We start from the raw sequence: 12,965 nt of genomic DNA, 5'->3' as shown, positions 1-12,965 counted from the left end.
TTCAAGACCACCCTGGGCAACATGGCATAACCCTGTCTCTACAAAAAGTACAAAACTTAGCTGGGCATGATGGGGGGTGCCTGTAATCCCAGCTACTTCAGAGTCTGAGGCACAAGAATCATGTGAACCCGGGAGGCAGAGGTTGCAGTGAGCTGAGATCACATCACTCACTCCAGCCTGGGTGACAGAGAGAGACTCTGTCTCAAATAATAACAACAATAAGTTGTAACATATTTTACATGATTAAGAAATAAGAAAAATTTTACTGATAAGGGAAAGGCATGAAATAATAGTAATAATAATATAGTACATTCCCCACTCCATTCCTACTTCCAATTGTTTTTCTCCTCATTTTTATATTTTTCTTTTTAAGATATAAAATGAGCTTTATTAAGGTATAATTTACATACAATAAAATGTAAAGGTATCAAATGTACAATTCAATGGGTTTTGACAGATGTCAAGTACATTGTAACTACAACTAGGTACACTAGTACTATTTGTACTAGTTGTATACTAGTTGAAACCAGGTGTACTACACCAATCATGATTTTGACTTATTACATCTATATTACATGTAAATCACTCCAGGAAGTTCCCTTTGGGGTCAACTCCCACTACAACCCACCCCACTCTAGGAAACCACTCACATGATTTCTACTACTATCTCTTAGTTTTGCCTATTGTAGACCTAATGGAATTATGCAGTATGTTGTCTGTAGTGTCTGGACTTATTCACTCAGCAAGAGGTTTTATAGTCACCCATGTTTGTTGCAGGTACCATCTTATTCTTACAGTTGAATATACATCTATTTCCTGAATATAGCGCAATTCATTTTCCCATTTTTGTATTAATGGGTATTTGGGTAGTTTAAGGTTTTTGAATATTATAAATGTGAATAAAGCTACTATAAATATTCTTGTGTGAGTCTTACAGTAGATATAAGTTGGAATTAGAATTGTTAGTTCATAGGTCAGGTGTATGTTATACAATATTTAAAAATGTCCAACTATTTTCCAAAGTGTGTACCATTTTCTTTCCAACAGTGATGTATGAGAATTACATTTTCACCAACATTTAGTATTGCCAGTTGTATTAGTCCATTTTCACACTACTGATAAAGACATATTGGAGACCGGGAAATTTACAAAAGAAAGAGGTTTAATGGACTCACAGTTCCAAATGGCTGAGGAGGCCTTACAATCATGGTGAAGGCAAGGAGGAACAAGTCATGTCTCACATGGATGGCAGCAGGTAGAGAGCTTGTGCAGGAAAATTCCACCTTATAAAACCATCAGATCTTGTGAGACCTATTCGCTATAATGAGAACAGCATGGGAAAGACCTGCCCCCAAGATTCAGCTACCTCCCACCAGGTCCCTCCCACAACATGTGGAAATTCAAGATAAGATGTGAGTGGGGACACAGCCAAACCATATCATCAGTCTTTAAAATTTTATCCATATTAGTGAGTGTGGAGTGACATATGTTGTGGTTTTCATTTCCATTTCCCTAATGACTTACAAAGTTGAACATCTTTTCAAGTGCTTTTTGGCTATTGTTATATTTTATATCAATTGTCCTTTATCTATGATTTTTATCATATTGGTTTGCTTTCTGACTGTTGAGTTGTAGGAATTCTTTAACTATTCTGGAAACAAGTCCTTTATCAAATACAGTATTGCAAATACTTTCTCCCAGTCTGTGGCTTGAGTTTTGTCTTAATAGTGTCATTTGAAGGGCAGAAGTTTATTTTAAAATCAAATTAATGAAGTTTTTGTATTTAATAATGCCAGTTGTTTTCTATTTTTCTGTTTGTCACATGTATTCTTTGCTCCTTTTGTCCCTCTTTTCCTGCTTTAAGTACTTTTTAAATTCTATTTTACTTCCTTTGTTGGCTTATTAGCTATAACTCTTTATTTTGTTATTTTAGTAGTTTCCCAGGGCTTATAGTCTACATCATTAACATATAGTCGCCTATTTTAAGTGCAATTATACCATTTCATACATAGCATAAGAACTCTGCAGTAATATACTTCCATTTCTCCCCTCTAGGAATTTGTACAATTGTTGTCATACTATGTATGCATATAAAGCCCACATTGCATTGTTATTTTTGAAACAGTCACTTATATTTTAAAGAGATTTAAGCAATAAGAAAAAAATTAAAATGTATTTATTTAATATATGTAGTTACCATTTCAGGTACTCTTCTTTTTTTGTGTGAGTAGATCAATACTTCTATCTGATTTCATTTTCTGAGAACTTAAAAAACTGTTCTTTCAATGTGAGTTTGTTGGTAATGAATTGCTTCAGTTTTTGTACATACAAAATAATTTTTATTTTTTTACTTTTAAAAGACACTTTTTGCTGGTATAGAAATCTAGGAAGAATTTCTTATTGGAGTCAGTACATTGAAGATATTGCTTCACTACCTTCTCACATTGTTTCTGAAGACAAACTGCTACCATCCTTATTTTTGCTCTTCTATATAAAATGTCCTGTTTTCTCTAGCTTCCTATACAATTTTTTTTCTTTATCACTGTGGGTTTTAAACAATTTAACTATGGTATGTGCCATGGTGTAGTTTTCTTCATGTATCTTATGCCTGGGGTTTGTTGAGCTTCCTGAATCTGTGGGTTTACAATGTACACCAAATATGAAAAATTATTATTTTTTCAACTTTTTTTTTCTGTTCTGCCCACTCACTCCTGTCCTTCAGATACTCCAATTACATTTACATGAGGCCACTTGAAGCTGTCCCACAGCTCACTGATACTCTGTTCATTAAAAAAAAAAATTATTTTAAATTTTTGTGGGCACCTAGTACGTGTATATATTTATGGAGTACATGATATATTTTAGTACAGGTATGCAATGCATAATAATAATATCATGAAAAATAGGGTATCCATCCCCTCAAGCACTTATCCTTTGTGTTACAAACAATCTGATTATACTCTTTGTTATTTTGAAATGTACATTTAAATTACTATTATTGTCCCCTCCTGTGCTATCAAATACTAGATGTTATTCCTTCTGACTAGTTTTGGTACCCATTAACCATCCCCACCTCCCCCGACACCCACTCACTACCCTTCCCAGACTCTGGTAACCATCTTTCTACTCTCTATGTCCATGAGTTCAATTGTTTTGATTTTTTTATATCCCACAAACATGTGATGTTTGTCTTTCTGTGCCTGGCTTATTTCACTTAACATAATGACCTCCAGTTCCATCCATGTTATTGCAGGTGACAGAATTTCATTGTTTTTGTGACTGAATAGTATGCCACTGTGTATAAGTACCACATTTTCTTTATCCATATGTCTGTTGATGGACAGTTAGATTGCTTCCAAATCTTGGCTTTTGTGAACAGTGCTGCAATAAACATGGGAGTGCAGAAATTTCTTTGTTATACTTATTTCCTTTCTTTTGGGTATATACTCAGCAGTAGAATTGCTGGATCATATGGTAGTTCAGTTTTTAGTTCTTTGAGGGACCTCCAAACTGTTCTCCATAGTGGTTGTACTAATTTACATTCCCATCAACAGTGTATGAGGGTTCCTTTTTCTCCACATCCTTGTCAGCATTTGTTATTGCCTGATATTGGATAAAGTCCTTTATCCTTACACCTTTAACTGGGGTGAGATGGTATCTAATTGTAGTTTTGATTTGCATTTCTCTGATGATCAATGATGTTGAGAAGTTTATCATATACTTGTTTGCCATTTGTATGTCTTCTTTTGAGAAACGTCTATTCAAATCTTTTGCCCATTTTAAAATTAGATTATTAGATTTTTTTCTACAGACCTGTTTAAGCTCCTTATATATTCTGGTTATTAGTCCCTTGTCAGGTGGATAGTTTGCAAAAATTGTCTCCCATTCTGTGAGTTGTCTCTTCATTTTGTTGATTGTTTGCTGTGCAGAAACTTTTTACCTTGATGTGATACCATTTGTCCATTTTTGCTTTGGTTGCCTGTGCTTGTGGGGTATTACTCAAGAAATTTTTGCCCAGACCAATATCCTGAAGAGTTTCCCTAATGTTTTCTCATAGTAGTTTCATAGTTTAAGGTCTTAGACTTAAGTCTTTAATCCATTTTGATTTTAATTTTACATATGGCAAGAGATAGGGATCTAGTTTTTTTCTTCTGCATATGAATATCCAGTTTTTCCAGCACCATTTATTAAAGAGACAATGTTTTCCCCAGTGTATGTTTTTTACCACTTTTGTTGAAAATGAGTTCACTGTAGGTGTGTGGATTTGTTTCTGGGTTCTGTACCCTGTTCTATTCCTCTATGTGTCTGCTTTTATGCCAGTACCATGCTGTTTTGGTTACTATAACTCCAAAGTATAATTTGAAGACAGTTAATGTGATTCCTCCAGTTTTGTTCTTTTTGCTCAGAATAACTTTGACTATTCTGGGTGGTCTTTTGTGGTTTCATGTAAGTGTTAGGATTTATTTTTTCAATTTCTGTGAAGAATGCCAGTAGTATTTTGATAGGGATTGCATCAAATCTGTAGATTGCTTTGGGTCATATGGAAATTTTAACAATATTGATTCTTCCAATCCATGAATAAGGAATACTTTTCCATTTTTTGGTGTCCTCTTCAATTTCATTTATCAATGTTTTATCCTTTTCATTCTAGAGATCTTTCACTTCTTTGGTTAATTCTTAGATATTTAATTTTATTTGTGGCTGTCATAAGTGGGATTACATTTTTCTTTCCTTTTCAGATTATTCACTGCTGACATATAAAAATGCTACTGATTTTTGTATGTTGATTTTATATCCTGTGACTTTACTGAATTTGGTTATCAGTTCTAACAGTTTTTTGGTAGAGTCATTATCTTTTCCAAATATGAGATCATATCATCTGCAAGCAAGGATAATTTGACTTCTTCTTTTCCAATTTGAATGCCCTTTAGTTCTTTCTCTTATCTGATTGCTCTAGCGCGGACTTCCCATACCATGTTGAGTAACAGTAGTGAAAGTGAATACCCTTGTCGTGTTCCAGATCTTAGAGAAAAAGCTTTCAATTTTTCCCTATTCAGTATGGCACTATCTGTGAGTGCCAGACTGTAATATATGGCTCTGTAATATATGGCTTTTATTATGTTCAGGGATATTTTTTCTATACCCAGTTTTTTGAGGTTTTTTTTTTTTTTTTTTTTTTATCATGATGGAATGTTGAGCTTTATCAAATGCTTTTTCAGTATCAGCTGACATGATGATTTGGTTTTTGTCCTTCATTCTGTTGATAGGATGTATCACATTAATTAATTTGCATATGTTGAGCCATCGCTGTACCCCTGGGATAAATCCCACTTGGTTATGATGAATGATCTTTCTAATGTGTTGCTGAATTTGGTTTGCTAGTATTTTGTTGAGAATTATTGCATCAATATTTATCACAGATATTGGCCTGTAGTTTTCTTTTTTTGAACTCTCTTTGTCTGGTTTTAGGATCAGGTTAATACTGGCCTTAAAGAATGTGTTTTGAAGTATTCCCTCCTCTTCTATTTTTCGGAATAGTTTGAGTAGGATTGGTATTAATTCTTCTTTAAATGTTTGGTAGAATTCAAAAGTGAAGTCATCGTGTCCCAGACTTTTTTTAGTGGGACACTTTTTATTATAGCTTCAATCTTGTTACTTGTTATTGTTCTGTTCAGGTTTTGGATTTCTTCTTGGCTCAATCTTGGTAGGTTGTACATGTCTAGGAATGTATCCATTTCTTCTAGATTTTGCAGTTTATTGGCATATAGTTGTTCATTGTAGCCACTAATGATCCTTTGAGGTTCTGCAGTATCAGTTGCAATGTCTCCTTTTTCATCTTTGATTTTATTTATTTTGGCCTGCTTTCTTTTTTCTTAGTCTGGCTAAAGGTTGTCAATTTGTTATGTTTTCAAAAACCAGCTTTTTGTTTCATTGATCTTTTGTATTGTTGTCTTCATTTATTTCTGCTCTGACCTTTACTAAAACCTCTTTTTTTTCTTCTAATTCTGGATTTGGTTTGCCCTTGCTTTTCTAGTTCTTTAAGATGGATCATTCGGTCATTTATTTGAAGTTATTCCTCCTTTTTGATGTAGGCATACAGCTATAACTTTCCCTTTTAGTATTACTTTTACTGTATCCCATAGGTTTTGGTATGTTGTGTTTCCATTATCATTTATTTTAAGAAATTTTCAATTTCCTTCTTAATTTCTTCATCGACCCACTGGTCATTCAGGAGCATATTGTTTAATTTCTGTGTGTTCATGTAGATTCCAAATTTCCTCTTGCTGTTGATTTGTAGTTTTAGTCCATTGTAGTCAGAAAAGAATGCTTGATATTATTTAAATGTTTTTGAATATTTTAAATTTGTTTTGTGACCCAACATATGGTCTATCCTTGAGAATGATCCATGGTCTGGGGAGAAAAATGTGTATTTTGCAGCTATTTTATGAGATGTTCTGTAAATATCTATTAGGTCCATTTGTTCTATTGTGTAGAATAAGTCTGACTTTTTTTGTGGATTTTTTTGTCTGGGAGATCTGGCCAATGCTGAAAGTGGGGTGTTGAAGTCTCAAGCTATCGTATTGGGGTCTATCTCTGTCTTTAGCTCTAATAATATTTGCTTTATACAGCTTGCTGCTTCCGTGTTGGCTGTGTATATATTTACAATCTTTATATTCTTTTGTTGAATTGACCCTTTTATCATTGTATAATGACCTTCTTTGTCTCTTCTTACAGTTTTTGTCATGAAATCTACTTTTTTGATGTAAATATAGCTTCTCCTGCCCTTTTTTTTTTTTTTTTGGTTTTCATTGGCATAAAATATCATTTTCCATCTCTTTATTTTCAGTCTGTGTGTATTTTTATAGGTGAAACATGTTTCTTGTAGGCAACAGATCATTGTGTCTTATTTTTTCATCTATTCAGCCACTCTATGTCTTTGATTGGAAAGTTTAGTCCATTTTGCATTAAATGTTATTATTGATAAGTAGCAATTTATGCCTGCCATTTTATTATTTGTTTTCTGGTCTTCTCTTCCTTCTTTCCTTCCTTCTTGTCTTCCTTTTAGTGATGGTCATTCATTTTTTGGTTTATGTTTTATGTCTATGCTTTATTCTGGATACTTTGTGTTATTGCTGCGTCTTCAGGTTTAATCTTTTCTTTTGCAAAATCTACTCTGTCATTAATCCCATCCATTGTATTTTTTATCTCACATGTTGAAGTTTTTATCCCTAGAGGTTTGATTTGGGCTTTTTAAGAAATATTATCCATATCACTACTTAACTTTTTGAACATAAGAAATGCAGCTACAATAAGGGTTTAACACTCCTGTCTACTAATTCTGACATCTATGCCAGTTTTGGGTTGGTTTTAATTTTCTCCTCATTATAGGTCATATTTTTCTGCTTCTTTGCATGCTTGGTAATTCTGTTTTGGAGACATTTGTGAATTTTCCCATTTTGGGTCCCAATCAGGCAAGCAGTTCAGTCACTGAAAAACAGTTTGATCTTTTCAGGTCTTGCTTTAAAATGTTTTAGGTAGGACCAGGGCAGTGTATATTTTGGGGCCAATTATTACCTACTTGAGACAAAACCCTTCTGAATTACGAGGATCTCTGATTGACACTATCCTGGCCCTATGTACCATGTACTGTTCTCTCTAATCCATACATTCTCAAAGATGGCAATACTGCTCCCAAAGGGACAAAATTTAGTTTTTAGGGAAAAAATTCAACTGTGTATGCATAAAGCAAAGGTATACATATCTGTATCTCACATATATATATCATATACATAATGGATCACATATACATTAATATCTGTGGCATAAAAATTTCATGGGGGAGAATGATTATGAAAATGTCTAAAATGACTTCCATAAGGGTTGATAATTGTTAAAAGGTTGGTTGTTGCTCCAGTTATTTTGAGTGGTTCTGTGCTTTGCCTCAGGTAGTGTTCTCACAGGTGTGGTGATCAGTACTCTGCTGGATGCCAGAGGGGCACTCTGCAGATGCCTGCTCTTTCTTTGTGTGGCTCTCTCCTCTTGGGTGCTCTGTCCTGAAAACTCTAGCCACCTGGGTCTCCCAGGTATCTCACCTCCATTGCTTCAATTCAGGGGGTCTTCTAGGCTCTGCCTGGCTTTCTCCTTCTTGCACCATGGCCTGGAAACTCAAAGTCATAAGCTGGGGCAATCACGAGCTCACCCCATTTATTTCCCTTTTCTAAGTCATTACTGTCTTTCTATGCTAAGGGTCCGGGGTTATGAAAACTATTGTTTCATATATATATTTTCTGCTTTGGGTTGTTCTATGTGGAAAATCTGTTCTCTACCTTGGCTGAAGGTGGAAGTTAGCATATTCACTTTTGAATGGCACAAGTTTGGTGGCATAGGATCACAAATGTCTCCTTTTTTGCAGGTTTGGCCACACTATTTGTGTAACAAGTTAATTCTTATGCAATTATAATATTATAAAGGCTGGTTATTACTTTCCAATTTTAGAACCAATCTTAGAGAAGCATGGAGAGTTTATAGTCACACAAAAGAATATTAATGGTATCTAGAGACTGCCAATGTGGCAAGTAGAGTAGCAGGTGGTTGGGAGTTAAAAGTGCAGAAGTTTTGCAGGGAAACAATAGAGAACATGAATTTTCTTATTTAACATGGTGGTGAATGACAGTACGAAAGTCAACAATTGATGCATCAATAAGCAATTTTAATTATATTATTAAAAGTTATTAAGGTAATCCAGTAGAACTAAAATGAAAATGTTCTTAATAGGGATTGGGAATGGAAGGAGAGCAAAGAGAAGAGGTAGTGAAATGAGCCACATTTTTCATCTCCATGTGATGTCAGTATGTCTTTCTAAAGTTGATAAAGCAGAAAGCAGAGGTATAAACGTATTATCAATCACTGCACTGTCCATTATGGTAGCCACTAGCCAAATGGGGCTACTGACTTATTGAAATATGACAAGTGCAGCTAAGAAACTACATATTTTATTGTATTATATTTTTATTAATTAAAATTTAAATTTATAGCAACATGTAGCTCATGCCTATCATATTAGACAGCACAGATTTAGATGTTTCTATCATCATAGAAAGTTCTATTGTACAGCACTAGTCCAGAGTTTGGGAGACAATTATCAGAAGAATCAAAATCAGAAATGATTACACATGATAAGTTCTTAGCACTGAGGCTTGGGGAGATGAGGGGAGGACTTTACTCTTCATATTATACCTCCTTCATGCTTTGAATATTTATTACCTATCTTATATTTTGTTATATGTTCAGAATGCTCACCTTGACCTGTCATCTCAATGGCTGCAATGGTCCATTTCCAAAGGACTTTTTTACAATGGTTTTTGGTTTAGAGTCTTGTGTGAGACTTTAAAAATATTTTTAGAGGGGAGACACTTGTTCTTATACATTTGAATAGTAACATCTAAACATAAGTTGTTAAACTGTTGATCCCTACTTTCTACCTAACATCTGTGGCTTTGAATAAATACATAACTATTCTAGTTGATAAAACTGAATTGCTCATTGCCTTTACTTAAATACTCAATACTTTGATTTCTCTGATCCTTAAAAAGAGCTAAGCGTTTCCTTGACAGTAGAAGTCAGAACTTCTCAGGGAGAGGAGGAGGGCATTTTTTGGGGCATCTGAACATCACCATGTAAGGAGGCGTTGGCCATGCTGTTTCCCGTGGGGAGTGGTTGAAGGGCAGTGTGAGGGGGCACATGCACTTTTTAAATTTACATTTGTCAGCATTTGACTTTTTTTGGTTAACAATGAGCATGTACTTCTTTTGTAATTAAGTAAAATGAATGCAAAGTGGGTTAAATATAATACAACTAAATGGTTGGCACTGATCTTTCAGGAAAACAAGAACAAACTCCCTAACAAGGACTGCCAAACCCTCCCTGAGAGGACCCCGTGCCCTTGCCACTCACTCCACACCCTCTCCTTTTCCTTCTCTGCACCCCAGTCTCATTGTCCTTTCAGGTCCTCAAGCAAGGCTGCACTCCTTCCTGCCACTGGCCTTTGCAGAATGCTGGGCTCTTGGTCTAAATTGCCTGAATTGCTTTCCACTCTTCTATCCCCAGCTGCTGACCCTTTTCTTTGGGGTGGGGCAAGTAGAGAGAGCGTCTTTGCTTTCAGGTCTCAGCTCAACTACCGCTTTCTCAGGGAAGCTTCCACAGTAGACTGTATTTTCCAAAAATAGTCTTAACATCTCCTATCCCATATCATCTTCCACAATGTGACCTTGCCACCTCCTGGTTGAGTTCTCCACCCCCTTGGACCTGGGCAGGACCTAGTGACTTGCCTAAACAATAGGATGTAGCCTCAGGGACATGCTGAGGCTTCTGAAGATAGGCCTCCAGGAGCCTCAGGAAGAAGAGCAGCTTCCATGTTGGTCTTTGGAATGCTTGCCCTTGGGACAATCCCTCTCAGAACGCAATGTCCTGCAGTGAGGAGTCCAAGCCACATGGAGAGACCTGTGCAGATGCCCTGGTTCACAGCCCCAGCTGAGCTCCCTGCAGTGGCTGTGCCAGCTAGTGAGCCAGCCGGCAGTTCAGCCCAGTCACATAACCAAAGCCCCTGCTAACATCTGCCAGTGCCTACACAAGAGACCCCAAGTAAGAAAACTGAGGTGAGCCCGGTCAACTCACAAAGCCCCAGACATGAGAACAAATGACTGTTTCAGGTTTTAGGGGTTGTGTTACAGAGCAGTAAATACTCCCTCCATCTTCTCAAGAGTGGTGAGGCCCCGTTAAACACTCTCATGTTCCCACCTATCAATAACGAATGGCAACATTACAACAAGTCCACTGCGAACTGGGTGCTGGTCTAAGTGCTTTACAAACAACTCATAAGACCCCTGTATGGGAAAGTAGCACTAAACAAAATACTTCCACAATTACAGAGGTAAGGTAGGTTAAGCACACCTCCCCTCAGCACTCAGCTAGGAAGTGATGGGATGGAACCCAGGTAGCCTCTCAGTGGGGCCTCTTCATAGCACTTTCTATAGTTTTAATTGCACCTATATCTTTGGAATTATTTGGATAAATGTCTCTCTCTTCCCAGTTACACTGAGTTCCATGGGGGCTGGGACCATGCCTGTTTTTGTCCAGAGTGAATCCCTGGTGTCTAAAACGGGCTAAATAAAATCAGAGTCTCAGTGGCTTCTAGAGAGTCCATGTATCACATTAAAGAAGAATAAGGCTGGGCGCGGTGGCTCACGCCTGTAATCCCAGCACTTTGGGAAGCCAAGGTGGGTGGATCACTTGAGTTCAGGAGTTCAAGATCAGCCTGGCCAACATGGTGAAACCCCGTCTCCACTAAAAATATAAAAATCAGCAGGGCATGATGGTGCACACCCGTAGTCCCGGCTACTCGGGAGGCTGAGGCAGGAGAATCACTCAAACCTGAGAGGCAAGAGTTGTAGTGAGCCGAGATTGCACCACTGCACTCGCTATAGCCTATGCAACAGAGCAAGACTCTGTTTCAAAAAAAAAGGAAGAAAATGCCAACTGCCTCATTTTACTTTACAAGATAGTACCCAACTTGTAGTTTAGAGGTGATACATATATATCTAGAATTCAAAAGAATGGTTGGGAATATAGGTTTTGGAGCAAGCAAAGCTGAGTTTAAATCCTGACTTGAGCACTCTATGGCCTTAGTTAACTAACCTGTCTAAAGTCTTCATTTCTTCATCTGTAACATCAGACAAATACTTTGCCAGTTGTTGAGAAGATGAAATGATATGTGCAAAGTGTCTTGGACACAGTCCTTGGCACACAGCTCCAACAAAGAGTCCCACTGTCAAATACTAGAAATAGAAAATTCTTACAACTGACAGCAAATGTTAGGTCTGTTCGTAGCAAATATTGGCCGAGACATGAGCAGCCACTGAACCTCTGGACAGATATATCCAGCTTGGGCGTTCTTCCTCATTGGATGGGTAAATCAGAACTAAGCTGTACCCGCACTAAATCTGCATTTATCACTTTTTAAAACGCTTGATTGAAGATTCAACAAATTCAAAGTACCTCAACATACTAAATGAGGCCACACGGCAAAGATTGCATGTGGAAACATTTGCAAGCTGGATGGCTTTCCCCGTTCAGTGCTTCACAGCCCAACTCCATGTAGGTGAGGAAAAGCAGCCTCCTTAGGGGCTGCCCACCACCAGGCCTAAGAACTCTGCTTCTTGCCCTGGTTCCTGGGTCACACCCACCCGGAGATGGTAAGCATTTGTGTTCAGATGGCTTCTTTCCCATTGTTTAGAAGCCATGCCTGCTAAGGGCAGAAAATAGACCAATGCCTGCAAGACTTTAAGTAGCTGAAAGGATACATGGAATATGTATGTGCAAAGAGGAAGCAGCATGTACTTCCTGTGTTCCTAGAGGCCTCAGGATTTACTCTGTGGGACTGACATCAACACAACTGCTGGAAACGTGACACTGGGCTTGCCAGTGTGACGTTTCATTGCCTACTGAATTGACCGGGTGTTTTCCATGATTTCTGTGCATTTTTGTCCAACTCTGAATTTTCCTGTGTCCTCAGCAGAGATTTACCAGTTGTTCTCATGCTACCTCTGACTGTATATATTCCTAATTGGGAATAATGCAGTGTGTGTGTGTGTGTGTGTGTGCACGCGTGTGTACGCGTGTGTGTCTATAATGTGTCCTATGTAAGCATTAGTCAAATTCACAAGGAATTACTGGTATTTACAATGAGTAACTTAAATGGGTGCCCCCACGCCCATTTAAGGAATGCAGATAACGGGAGGAAGCAAACATGTTACCCCTGCTGTCACCACGACTTATGCAACCCAGGAGCAGGGATCTCACTTTTATTTGACCTGTGGGGTTATAACAAGGCCTCCTCAGGTTCAATCCAGAGTGGACCAGTCCTTTGTAAGAAAAAGCTGTTTATAGAGGTCCAGAAATCACAACCT

The sequence above is a fragment of the Chlorocebus sabaeus genome, chromosome 15, assembly GCF_047675955.1.
Source record: "Chlorocebus sabaeus isolate Y175 chromosome 15, mChlSab1.0.hap1, whole genome shotgun sequence".
In the NCBI taxonomy this organism is placed as follows: Eukaryota; Metazoa; Chordata; class Mammalia; order Primates; family Cercopithecidae; genus Chlorocebus; species Chlorocebus sabaeus.
The sequence above is the reverse complement of the archived record's forward strand: the minus strand, read 5'-3'. Positions refer to the sequence as shown.